The following is a 9,969-nucleotide window of genomic DNA, read 5'->3' as shown; positions in this document are numbered from 1 at the left end:
CAAAAGGTTGAAAAGTTCAAGGGGGCTGAATACTTTTGCAACCCACTGTATATGGTTACTATATATTTGCTATTAGTAAAAAATAATAATAATAATAATAATAAAAGGAAAAATGCAAGCTGCCGTTTACATAGTGTGGACATTTCATCATGAATGAACCAACAGAAAGCCTCTAAAGCCAGATGCAATATTAAAAACATTTTTCCTTCTCATATAAAGGGATCATTGTGGAATTACTACTTTAGCAATGAGGAGAAAACATCTGTCTCTGACTCTTCATTCACACAAACTAAACTGTATTTTGCTGTTTCAGTGTTGATGGAATCATTCTATTTCCTTTCAACAGGGGAAACACTAATAGTTTAAACAGCCTTACCATTTACTATCCAGCATTTTATCATATGAAAACTGTTTAGCCTGTGTCAGTCTGAGCTCCAGACTGGTTCAGGAATGGAAAACTGGTAAATGAATGGGGAATAAAATAACAAGTGGAATAAGGGATAAAAAATAAACCTGAAAGTAGCCATATAATCTGACGAACAGCTGAATCAGAAAAGAATATGTCCATGTACACCCCTCCATTGGACTATACTAGACTAGACTAGACTAGACTAGACTAGACTAGACTAGTCTGAATGAAGCCATTCAGAATACAATTTCTACCTGAATAAATAAGGACAATCCTGTAAAAAAATCTATTAAATTGAAGAATAATAACTGTATAAACACTTGTGTCCAATTACATTCCCAATCGGAAAGTTTAAGTATGTTCTGCACATGTGTGTCACGTCATAGCGAAAGCGTATAACGTTCAACATGGTTGTAGCAGGAGGTGAAGTTTAAGCTTTGAGCTTTAACAGACGGCAGTGTTTATGTGTCTCAGAACATGATGTCGTCCCCTCACCCTTCTTAAAAAAAGTACATATGAAGTATGTTTTCCTGAGTCTGACATCATTTTAAACCAATTAAAACACAAGCACACCAAGTGAAAACTGAGGAAAACACACTGCTGCTCTTATGACTCTGACTGGACTTACATGACACTTGTTGTCATGGTAACATCTACAATAGGCAGTACTCTACATACTGTTTGTGTGTAATTTTGGATAGCACTACTTGTAGCGTGGATGTAAACTGAGATTTTCCATCAGAGTGTTGAATAGAGTGAGCATAAACACCTCAGTCTTAATCTATAAATCAGAATTAATTCAATTGGATTGGCAAAAATCTTTTCATGTAAACACAGCCAGTGTAATAATCTTGTTTCTGAGCATAAAACTTTACAGGTATCAGTTAATAATGATATATTTCTCACTCTGTCAATGTTGAGCCTTAGATTTAATACACATTCAAACAAAATAAGACTTTTATTTGACAATCAACATGAGTCATGCAGTAGAGCCTTCACATCGAGTCCAATATGTTTTAAATACTCTGAAAAATGGAAAAGGAAGAAGAAACATTCTTTGAATAGTAGTGATGGTTTCTCATTTTTCTCTCAAGCACTGCCATTAAAAGTGCGCACCCTGACTACAGCCCATTCTACAAAAAAGAAAAAACAACGTAGTCCAGCACAATACAAGATCATGAACAGAAAGGTTCTGTATGTCATGTGGGGAATTAATGCCAGCAATGTTCTGCTATATCTCTTTAACCTCTGCATTTCTATAGACCACAACATTGTCATATAAGCATCTGTGCTCTATTACCACAATATAAGGTGATCTGCTGTCATCTCAATACACATTTGCATGGACTGTATAAGCAAAGGAGCCCTGAAAGGTCAGTTTGATATTTTAATGTATATGTACAATGCAGAAAATCTAGCAGGCTGCAACTGGATTTTATTTTATTTTTTCTCAGCATTGATTAGTTTCAGACTTTGTATGAAAAACTGCTATAACTTTTGAACAGGCCAGTTTTTTTTTTTTTTTTTTAAGACGTTAAACAGTGTGCACTAAAATGTGCAGATGTGTGTTTTCTATAGCTGATGTTTTGACTTATTTAGAAAACCAACAAAGCATCATTTGACCAGGGGTGCCCAAACTTTTGCATATGACTATCAACATTTATGACAAAAAACAAACAAAACACACGCAGCAACGTCTTTATTTTGGTGAACGGATAGTTCTTTGTTTAGTGTTTAGCTATTCACAAACTTTTTTGGGCACCACAGATGGGAGAATCACGCTTTCATCATGTCACAGGCAGCTGAATGGTACCGATCTGTGCGATTTGTACTGTGTTTGGGTCTAAGAAATGTTGTTGGGACACTGAGAGGGCCTGAGAAACATTAGCTGTGCTAACTGCTCATCCAGATGTGCCGGCTACTTTAGCAATGAGGAGAAAACATCTGTCTCTGACTCTTCATTCACACAAACTAAACTGTATTTTGCTGTTTCAGTGTTGATGGAATCAACTATTTCCTTTCAACAGGGGAAACACTAATAGTTTAAACAGCCTTACCATTTACTATCCAGCATTAAAACTTAAGACCACCTCCACTTCAAAAACTCAGAATGTGCTCACCAATGTTCTTTCCATGAAACACATTAATTCTGCTATAGAGCTGCACTTTGGGGAGTTTTGTCGAGCATTTATGTGCCCTCCATGAACTACTCACACAAAAAGTAATTAATTCTTAAGGTTGCTCAAGGGGGACACCTGTGTTCTCTAAATGTCTTTAAAACGAGCTCCTAAAGTGATGTTCCTTTATGTAAGGGGAAGTTACTGTTGCCCATAACAGAGAAAGCTAAAGGCTGTTTGCTAAAGCTGAAGAAATAAAGATGCAGTGATTGACGCTTAAACAAACCACATATGCTTGTTGTCCATTTTATTGGAAGCATCTACGTTGTGCACTCACTGGCCACATTTTAGGCTCCATCCAACCTTTAGGTCCACTACATAGGTTTACAATCACAGACTGTAGGTAACTCTTGCTGTAAAATTTGTCACACGTCCCCCCTCAAGACCCTGCCTACACAGAGAAAAAAAAACACTTTGAATTTACCTGCTCATAATGTGAACACTGGTTTGACATGGATGAAGTATTATATGAACACATTCACTCATTAATTTTACTTCCATTTAGTAAGAATTGTGCAAATGTAACATTATGGAACAGATGTACACATTTGAATCAAATAAATAGAAAAATCCCAGTGTGAAAAAGGAATAACTAATGATGATCAAACAGTATCAGTGTGATAGACCTTTCTGATAAGTATGGTTCACTTTGTGAAAACCTTTGTGAAGGTTTTCAAAGCAGCAAAAACTTTTTCCATGTATTTCTAAAGACATAGTTCAAAAATGACCTTCCATGGGCTTCAATGCAGCATCACAATTGCTTTTAGAAATTCTACCACGTCATATCTTCGACAGTCTCAAATGAAATCTCCCAGAATACTTTGGGAGATCACATGACGCTACCGTGGTCCTATCAGAGATCACAATCACAATCCCCGGACTATTGATGATTCGCACCTGTGCCTACTTACTATGATGAGGCACTAGTGTATATAAACTCAAACTGAACTTCCTAACATTGCGAAGAATTGTTTTCATGCAATCACTGAGCGTTCTCTTTCTGTTCTGTTTGTCTTTACCGTGTACCGACCTGATTTCGTGCATTTCCCGATTTGGAATTCTGCCTGACCCTTTTGTACGTTCCCTTCTTAGATCTGATCTGTGTTTGACTATTTTTGCCTGGACTCTGACTTTGCTTTGTGATTTACCCTCTCTGGATATTAAAGCCTCATATCTTCTTATCCGCAAGCGTCTGGTACTCTGTCGCCACGTCACACCACACTGCTAGTGTAGTAACATTCTTTAACAATCTTAAAGTTGTGTGCAAATGTTTGGGTGTCTCTGGTGAAATTACAAGTTTTGTAAATTTTGTAAGTGAAAATAACATCCTCTACAGAGAACAAACTTCTGTACATTTTAATGCACACCCAATAAACACACCCACACCCACCCACACATATACACAATTTAAGCTGATTATCCTTATGAGTTGTGGGGGTGTTAAAGCGTATCTCAGTGGTCATTAGAAGGAAACAAAGCATAAAATGTGGCTTGCACAAAGGCTAAGGTACATTTAATATACTGAGTTTTACTTATTTATATTTTTTCTATGTGTTATGTAATATGGTAGCTGGCTTATATGGTTCAAGGCAGACTCAAGTGCAGAGTAGCAGAGACCTAAGAATGGGAGGCCAAATAAAAGAAATGCCAGAGCAGTCTTTACACAAAAGTTTCTAAAAACTAAGGAGAAGGCAGTCAACAAAAAAGGACACCATTTTTTTTTACTGCTTACACAAGGAAAACAACTGGGAGAAAGTTTAACAAAGACCCATGACCTGAAAGGATACTGTTTACAGGCTCAGCCAAGAGACATGCACATGACACCATAAACTCAAGACTGAGCAGTGAGCTGTGGGAGAGCTCTCTTTAAGTAGAGTGTGCACAGCTGCACCTGATCAGCCTCATCAGCTCATCCCGGTTCTCTGACTTTTCCTAGTGGTTGGTGGTGGCCTAGCATCCACATTACAGTTAAATTCAGCAAATAAATAAAATAGTGCTGGAAACATTGCTGACAATTGGCATGTTTAAGTTTATTTACTCTAGAAAAATCTCAACAGAAAATCAGCAGTTGCATCCCTCTGGCCAATTATTTGACCAGAGAGATGCAATCTTTTACATATGACTGTATGGTAAAACACAATATAAAAACAGAAAGCAGGTCATTTTATTACCTGCAATAATTTTTCTTTTTCTGAATTTATTTGAATGTTGGGGCAATGAGTAGTGTTATGTATGTGTAGATGTGCATTGTGTACCTGCCTCTCATAAAAATACTTGCCCACAAATAGTGAAAGATATGTCCATCAGCATGCTTTATTAAGATTTGACCATAAACATGGAAAGTAAAGATTTCACATTCATCCAGTCATGACTTTTATAACTAGTGCTGATTTTTACATGTTGTGATGGCATTCCGCTTTGCTTTACAGTCACTGATAAGGCTCAGTAACAGGATCTGACCTAGATACCAACTAGCTAATATATGGTCATGCCATTTATGATGAAGAGTAAAACCTGGACTGACAGCTAGGGTATAGATGGTAGTTTTTTTTTTTTTTCATTTGTTTTTTGTTTTTTTTGCCAAAAAAAGGTTTGAGTATGTATGTTTTGCAGTGTGTAAAAAAACAACCCTTGATTACTACATGTTATTTTGAGTCTGACTATGATGGTGCTAATTACTGAGTCATTCATGATGAGACTGCTGCCTGGCTGTGATTGGTCTATTGTATGGACTTTTCCATAGTGTTAATATGGCTTGCAGTGAATTATATTAGAATAAAGGAAATCATCAGAAATAAAGGTACTACACTGCCATTGGGGCAGTACCCCTTTTGACACTGGGGTGTTATCCTCAAGGGTGCATTTCAGACTTTAGTCAGGGAAAATAATTGTACCAACCACTGAAATCATATTTTCTAAGTTGCAGGCTTTTTATTTTACTGTTCTGTTTTAAAACATTAGGTTATACAAAACAACAAATCCATGTTTATCCTCTGGGGGAAAAGAAAAAATAAAACAATTTAAGGTGCACAATTGGACTTCAAACCACTGTTGTACCTTAAAGGGTACATTTAAATAATATTAGCTCGTGGGATCTCTTACAAAGCACAGCTGAATATAGTACTAGCTATTAAACATATTTAAATAACAATTTAATGCCATTTCATCCAATAAGCTGAGGCTGTGATGTCATTCAGTGTTTCTTATGCTCAGTTGTAAAAAAAAAATGGTCTCTATGCCTATGGAAGCCTTTTGGAGGTAAATATTGTGCTGCGTCTTATTTTAGAAGCTTGTATTCCACAAAGAAAAGACCAGAATGCCGGAAACAAAATGTGATTTTGATGATGTTCCTTTAAAGTTTAAGTTAGTACACAGCACAGTCATTCCACAGACACCAAAGCACCACAATTTGTCACCGCCCTATGATTATCCAGTGAGGCTAACAAGGTATCTTTCATGCTTCAGCTCATATTAACAAGTCATGGACGGCAGAAATTTAATTATACTGTTGGGGTCTAACAAAACCCCACTAACTGTGTAAATGAGCACTCCGCTTATGTCCCGGCTAATGACATTAGACTGGATGATGACGTTAACTAATAGTGTTCATTACATATTTTCCGTGTGGCCAGGCCAGATCCTCCTTTGAGGTAGATATCAGCAGAGGGGGGAGGTCTCATGCTTAAGGATGAAAAATGCTGCAGTGTCTGGTCACAAATGAATGATAATAACTCTTTATCGCCAAGCTGATATTAAAGACTAATGCTTCTGGCTTTTTCTTACATTGTTTTGTCTTAGACTGAAGGTTTGGCCATGGTGTTATCAGATTTCTTAAAAAAAATTGGTTCAAAGGAAAACAAACATATTCTAGCCAAGCCTGTCAAGTTCATATGTCAGCATTTTGATAGACTGAATTTAGTGCCAATAATACTGCAAGTACATTACAGAAAGACCACATTCAAAACAATAAATGGTTTTATGTACTTAATTCAGTTATGCCACATATTTCCATTCAGTCAAACTGAGCAATACGGAGTCAATATACATAGACTTTGTTACCTCAACATAAAATTAAGCTTTTGATTGAACAAAATGTAAATGTTTCAGAGTAGTGTGTCTGGTTTTGAATCAATGAAATTTTCTTTGGATCAATTTAAACAGAATTTAAAAATGATAGAAAATTACAAACTCTGTATCAAAATGTAACACATTTAACTGTAGTTTTAGCTGGAAGGCCTCTTTAAGAATGTGTTTTCCTTTGCTTGTAAAGTTTCAGTCAGTTTGTAGTTCCCATGACCTCCCATTTCTTTCCAGATTGTAATTATATGTTTCCAAAGTGTGAAGCTCTTTCTGTTATACCTGCTGTCCCCTGCTTTAACACATACATGCAGAGGCTCCATGTCTACAGTAAAGCTATATTACCATTATTTAAAAAAAATAGTCTCTGCACATTTCATTACCTAGACACATATAAGGGATGATTACACCAAAGTAGAATTAAAGCATATGGAGATGAGATGGCAGAAGTGTAATGTAGCATATACCATTAAGCTTTGAGGACTGATGGGAGCAGACTGTGCTTTCTTTCTCCCACCTATCTGAAAGAATGCCCCCCATTCTCTGATGATTGGATAGACTGGAGTGTGTGTTGATTTTGGCTTTAGCTTGAGCTCTCAGGTGTCTGAATATTTCAAGAGGGAGGAGGTTGTTTCTACTGTGGCCACTGGACGCATAGAACACCTCGCTACATCCACAGGAACATTTGGCATGAGGTAGAGGAAAGCTGATGTCAATCAGAGGATTTCTGAGCATGGTAGCAGTTTTTGGCTCATGTGTCTTGGTTTTTGACACAGTTATAGTGAAGACAACACATCTGCTGTGGCTCAATTTTGCTGCTCTGCAAAGGAATGCTGTTAGCTGTTAGGGAGCTGGAAAGAAAGAGGCCCATTCTGCTGCACAGTAACAGAAACCAAAGTGTTTTAAAGATTCAGACTGTTTTGGTATGTGTCAGTCGGTTCTGACCACAATAAAATGTGAATCTATGGATTTACTGTATCTTAAAGATTCTTTGCTTTGATTGCCCAATAATAGCATAGCAAATGTATGTAGCATGATTTTTTGAACATTTACCTACTATTAAATTGTATTTAATCTTCTAAGCCGCTTCTCCTTCTGGGTCGCGGGGGGTGCTGGAGCCTATCCCAGCTGTCATTGGGAGGAAGGCAGGATACACCCTGGACAGGTCGCCAGTCCATCGCAGGGCAGATAGACAGACAGACAGACACATTCACTCACACATTCACACCAAGGGGCGATTTAGCATGTCCAAACGGCCTGATTGCATGCCTTTGGACTGTGGGAGGAAACCCGGAGGAAACCCACAGAGACATGGGGAGAACATGCATACTCCACACAGGACCGTGGTCTCCCGGCCAGAAACTCGAACCCAGGCCCTCATTGCTGTGAGGCAACAGTGCTACCCACCGCACCACTGTGCTGCCCCCAAAATAAACAATTAAATTAAACTAATATATATATTAATATATATTAATATTTTTTTTAAAATCTAGAGAACAGGTCACTGATCTGTTTGCTAGATAGCTTAATGAACACTGGAAGTATATAATAAACAGTTAGCACAAGATGGACATTTTTTTATTCTGTTCTCTTGAATTCATACTGAGTGCTAAAACTCTGATACACAGCATGAGGACAGAGTCTGATATGTGATCTGATGTGTGAATCATGTCACTCTTTTAACCCTTTATTGGAATATGAAGGCCAAAAAGCAGAGCGATAATGTCTGCTTTGTAAACTCCATAGTTGACATCCTTGGCTCAAAAGCTTGCCAGATGTAGCAACAGCAATCAAAAGAGCCAGGAGTTAGCAAAGGGTTAATTCTGAACTGCAAGTTAAATCACTACCTTTAGAAGACCAGAGTTATAATTGTTGTGTTGTATGTAACATACATTATTATAATAACATAATGACATGTTTTCTTTTTTTTTGTGTGTGTGAATTATGAAAAATGTCTCCAGAGATAGTCTTGCAGGACAGACACCCAAGCGAGGATGGTAAGACGGCAGGGAAATAAAATGCTGTATCTTCCTTCTCTAAATGCATGAGGAGATGAGGATCAGCAGGAAATGGCTGCCTGCACCTCAGCATATTGGTTTTTAATGAAGAGCTGCTGTCCGGCTGGCCCGTTATGGACTGGTGTCATCACAGCGAGCGTCTTCCCTCCGCTCATAGCCACCATCCTTCTGGCTCCACCGCAGACTAACAGAAAGGTCAGGAGGTGAAGATGGCAGACATTTGTTTATGTTGGAGTGCAATCCATCTAATGACAGTGTCATCTCTTTAACAGAGGGCCTCCCAGTGAGGGGGTCACGAAGAACTTTCACACAGAGAGGCTGAGAAAGCTCTACCATACATCCAGTCCATTAGTATGATCGATAGACAGTCTTTTTTCCTTACTCCCTCCATTCTAGTCTTTCTACCTCTCCCTTTCTTCCTGTTCTCCTTTTTCCTGTCTTTCTCTCTTTTGTTTCTCTTTCTATCCATGTATCTTTGTCGCTCCTCACTCTCTGTCCATTCTCTCTTTCTTTCAGCTTTCTCTCTCTCCTTTCTTCTCCTCTTCTTTCTTTGTCTCCAGCCTTTCTCTTTCTGTACTTTTCTCTCTCTCTCTCTCTCTCTCTCTCTCTTTCTCTCTCTCTCTCTCTCTCTCTCTCTCTCTCTCTCTCTCTCTCTCTCTCTCACTTTCCTCCTTCCCTCTTTCTGTCTGTTTACTCCTTTTTCTTTCTTTGTTTCTGTTACTCTTTCTCACTTGCTTCTCTCTTCTTTTCTGTCTCTCTCCCCTTCATTCATTTATCATTCTGTCAATCTGCCTTCTCTTTCTCTCTCCTTTTTTTCTTTTCTCTCTCTCTCTCTCTCTCTCTCTCTCTCTCTCTCTCTCTCTCTATTCCAAAATTGATCTGTCACCAGTTGTGGTCATTGTCCATTGTCCTGATAGCATTGTGTGAATGACCTCCTGTGATGCTCCTCAGCATCAGTTACAAGCACTTGTCTGCTTCTGGGAGAGACATCCACCCATCCTGAGCCAAATACCGCCCCAACCCCAAAACACCTCCCACTCCGCCCCTTCTTCTGCCCCTTCTTTCAATCCTTCTGCGGCTGGTTTGGCTGCATCTTGCTGCCTCTTAGAGGATGGAATGTGCTTCTCTTACACACACACACATGTGTAAAGTCAAAATCATCCATGCTGTAAATCTAGTCTGCAGTTTGTATATCAGCTGCAGCCGTATATCAGGCAGGATTGGATCTAATATATGTGGGTATTTGTAAATTATGAATAAAGTGTAAATAGGCCTCAGGCCATTCAGC

This window comes from Pygocentrus nattereri, chromosome 13, assembly GCF_015220715.1.
Source record: "Pygocentrus nattereri isolate fPygNat1 chromosome 13, fPygNat1.pri, whole genome shotgun sequence".
In the NCBI taxonomy this organism is placed as follows: Eukaryota; Metazoa; Chordata; class Actinopteri; order Characiformes; family Serrasalmidae; genus Pygocentrus; species Pygocentrus nattereri.
Note: the sequence above shows the minus strand (reverse complement) of the source record.